We start from the raw sequence: 4,370 nt of genomic DNA on the forward strand, positions 1-4,370 counted from the left end.
TTTTGCGGATGATCGGGAGCGAATTGAAAGCTGACGGAGATGTGACCAACCACACTACCTGCGATGATCGCATGCATCAATCCGTAATGTGGTGACACATGGTTGCCGACCAGGCCGGGGCTTTGCTTTTTCCCAATCGAACAACAAAAAAAGGGTTGCCGACCTGCTGCCTGCTGGTTGCCCTTAATTAGTTTTGTTTTTGAGCGCTGGTTGCCCTTAATAATTATTCAAAAAAAAGTTGCCCTCATTTTTTTAAAACACAGTACAGACGCAAAAGCTCATACATAAACGCATACACTCACCTTTATGAACGCACGCACGCACACCCTACCCCTGAGCACCTTCGGAGACTGAGCCGGTATATCATCGTGAGATTTACGACGTCACAGTGGGCGTCTCGTCGTCGACGGGAACGTCTCCTCCCACTGAAAGTGCATTACCGAAAATCTTGAAATAAATACAGAAATAATGCGAGCACCAGGACTTAAATCTGATGGGCTAGAAATATCACTGTCCCTCTAACCATCCAACTACAATCTGGTAAGGACATGCACAATGATTCTATCTTAGGACCGCCACGTAGACTAAATGATGAGGTGGAAAAGAGAGAACTTATAAGAAAAGGTTTGTCTTCTCTTATTTAAGAGAAGACAAGAGATGATCTCTTAGCACAACATGTCTCACCAAGTTTTTAAGAATAGGTAATTATTGAAAATAAGGCTGAGAGAACACCGTTTGTAGACATTTTTTTGTCATATCTAAATTAATGTAAAACTTAAGATAAAACTATCTTATCAGCCATTGTACATACGGTAAAGGTGCTTTTAATTAGTTTGTTCGCCAGTCGCACTTTTCACTGAGCTAGACAGTCGTACGGGCTGGGCCTGCGGCCGTCTGCACAAGCTTAGTGAAAAATAAATGGCGTATAGTCCAATGGGACAGACCCAACTAGCGAACGTTGGCCGTGTCCCCTTTTCTTCTTTTTTTGGTTTTCATTTTTCCCTTTTATATCTTTAGATATATTAAAAAATAAATATAGGAGTATAAAGTTTTTTTTATTTATTAATTCTTACAACTATTAAATAAGTGTACATATTTTCAAAAAATAAGTAAAAAATATTTGCTTATTTAAAAAAATGTAGCAAAATAAATAATCAGTTTAAAAAATATTCATGTAATTTGGAAAGAATGCATATTTAAAAAATGTTCATATAAAAGTAAAAGGAGTTTGTTTATTTTATAAATCACATATTAAAAATGTTCATTTAAAACAATAATGCATTCCAAAAATTGTTCTTTTTTAATGTACTTTCGTAATTTTTAATGTATTAGAATTATTTTGTCATTTTAAGAAAAATATTCGTGCACTTTATAAATTATTAACATTTTTTATCTCTGAAAATAATATAAAATTATAAATAGAAAGGAAGAACGTAAAAGAAAAGAACGGTGAAAAAAAAGAAAAAAACAAAAAGGAAAAAATATTGAAACAGAAAATGAGACAAAAACAAAAACGGAAATTCCCACCTTGATAGAAAATCAGATGCTACCGCACGAAAGAAAAATTTCTAAAAAATGGGCACATCGAAAGAAAATGGTGCCATGAGCCATCCCATGTAGGCTCAAGGCATGGTCGAGCGTCCCTTATTGCTCGTAATGAGCAATATATACTCTTGGCAAGCACTAGTTGCGTAGCATACCGAATGCTTCTCACTTTTAGTGTAATTTGAATGAAATTTCTGAAATTTCATTACTTTTGGTGTATACTAAAATAATTACCTTTCGATCAAAATGTTTCAAAATATCGGTGGTACACAGAAATTCAAATTATTTTTAACTTATTTTCTGAAATTAACACAGACACAGAAAATGAGACAAAAAAAAAGGAAATTTCCGTCTCGAAAGAAAATTAGGTGCTACCGCACCAAAGAAAAATGCTAAAAATGGCCACATTGAAAGAAAAACTGGTGCCATGACCCAACCCAAGTAGGCTCATGGTGTGGTCGAGCGTCCCTTATTGCTCGTAATGAGCAATATATACTCTTTGCAAGTACTAGTTGCACAGCATACCAAATGGTTCTCACTTTTCGTGTAATTTCAATGAATTTCTTTTGAATTTCATTACTTTTGGTATATACTAAAATAATTACCTTTTGATCAAAATGTATCAAAATTTAGGTAGTACACCGAAATTCAAATTATTTTTAAGTTATTTTTTGAATTTAACGCAGACACAGATAATGAGACAAAAACAAAAATAGTCTTATCTCGAAATAAAATTAGGTAATACCGCACCAAAGAAAAATGCTAAGAATGGCCACATTGAAAGAAAACTGGTGCCATGAGCCAACCCATGTAGGCTGATGGTGTGGTCGACCGTCCCTTATTGCTCGTAATGAGCAATATATACTCTTTGCAAGCACTAGTTGCTTAGCATACCGAATGCTTCTCACTTTTAATTTAATTTCAATGAAATTTTCGAAATTTCATTATTTTGGCTATATACTAAAATAATTACCTTTCGATCAAAATGTTTCAAATTTTGGTGGTACACAAAAATTCAAATATTTTAAGTTATTTTTCTGCATTTAACGCACATACAGAAATGAGACAAAAACAAAAACAAAAATTCCCGTCTTGAAAGAAAATCTGGTGCTACCGCACCAAAGAAAAATGCTAAAAAATGGCCACATCGAAAGGAAACCGGTGCCATGAGCCAACCCATGTAGGCTCGTGGTGTGGTCGAGTGTCCCTTATTGCTCGTAATGAGCAATATATACTCTTTGCAAGCACTAGTTGCGCAGCATACCGAATGGTTCTCACTTTTCGTGTAATTTCAATGAATTTTTTAAAATTTCATTACTTTTGGTATATACTAAAATAATTACCTTTTGATCAAAAAAATTCAAATTTTAGGTAGCACACAGAAATTCAAATTATTTTAAGTTATTTTTTGAATTTAGCGCATACATAGATAATGAGACAAAAACAAAAATAGAAATTCTTATCTCGAAATAAAATTAGGTAATACCTCACCAAAGAAAAATGCTAAGAATGGCCACATTGAAAGAAAACTGGTGCCATGAGCCAACCCATGTAGGCTCATGGTGTGGTCGAGCAACCCTTATTGCTTGTAATGAGCAATATATACTCTTTGCAAGCACTAGTTGCTTAGCATACCGAATGCTTTTCACTTTTAGTTTAATTTCAATGAAATTTTTGAAATTTCATTATTTTGGCTATATACTAAAATAATACCTTTCGATCAAAATGTTTCAAATTTTGGTGGTACACAAAAATTCAAATATTTTAAGTTATTTTTTGAATTTAACGCAGACACAGAAATGAGACAAAAACAAAAACAAAAATTCCCGTCTCGAAAGAAAATCAGGTGCTACCGCACCAAAGAAAAATGCTAAAAAATGGCCACATCGAAAGGAACCGGTGCCATGAGCCAACCCATGTAGGCTCATGGTGTGGTCAAGCGTCCCTTATTGCTTGTAATGAGCAATATATACTCTTTGCAAGCACTAGTTGCGTAGCATACCGAATGGTTCTTGCTTTTAGTGTAATTTGAATGAAATTACAGAAATTTCATGTTTTTGGGATATACTAAAATAATTACCTTTCGATCAAAATGTTTCAAAAATTTGGTAGTACACAAAAAACGAAAACAAAATAAAAAATATGACAAAAAACAAAAACGGAAATTCTCAACTGGAAAGAAAATCAGGTGCTACCGCGCTAAAGAAAAATGCTAAAAATGGGCACCTCGAAAGAAAAGCGGCGCCATGGGCCAACCCATGCAGGCTCATGGTGTGGTCCAGCCACGCCTATACAGAATGAGCGATATATATTCTCTGCAAGCACTAGCTGCATAGCATACCGGATGGTTCTCACTTTTAATGTAGTTTCAATAAGATTTCAGATATTTCATTATTTTAAGTGTATACTAAAACAATCACCTATCGATCAAAATGTTTCACCAATTTTGGTAGTACACAGAAATTCAAAATATTTTTAAGTTGCTTTTTGAATTTCAAAATATTTGATTGGATCTCGGTCAAATTTGAGTGAAAATTTTGGTCCTCTGGCCGAAATGAAAACCGAAATCACTTAATTTCACTGAAATTCCGTAATTTCGGTAATGACTGAAATATTTCTGAAACTGAAATTCAAAACTATTCGGGCATGCGCCGGAGACGATGCTCTCAAGTCTGAACGTTGACGCCCGAAATTTCCCGACTTAGTAAAACATTTCTATCTAGCTACCTCTTTTAATTACTTCACACAAATTTGTTGCAACAGAGCTTTTTCCGCAGAAATCTCCGAAGGGGCAGGAGCGGTGCATTAATTCCTGCCAAGAGATC

Source organism: Triticum dicoccoides, chromosome 7B (genome assembly GCF_002162155.2).
Source record: "Triticum dicoccoides isolate Atlit2015 ecotype Zavitan chromosome 7B, WEW_v2.0, whole genome shotgun sequence".
Classification (NCBI taxonomy): Eukaryota; Viridiplantae; Streptophyta; class Magnoliopsida; order Poales; family Poaceae; genus Triticum; species Triticum dicoccoides.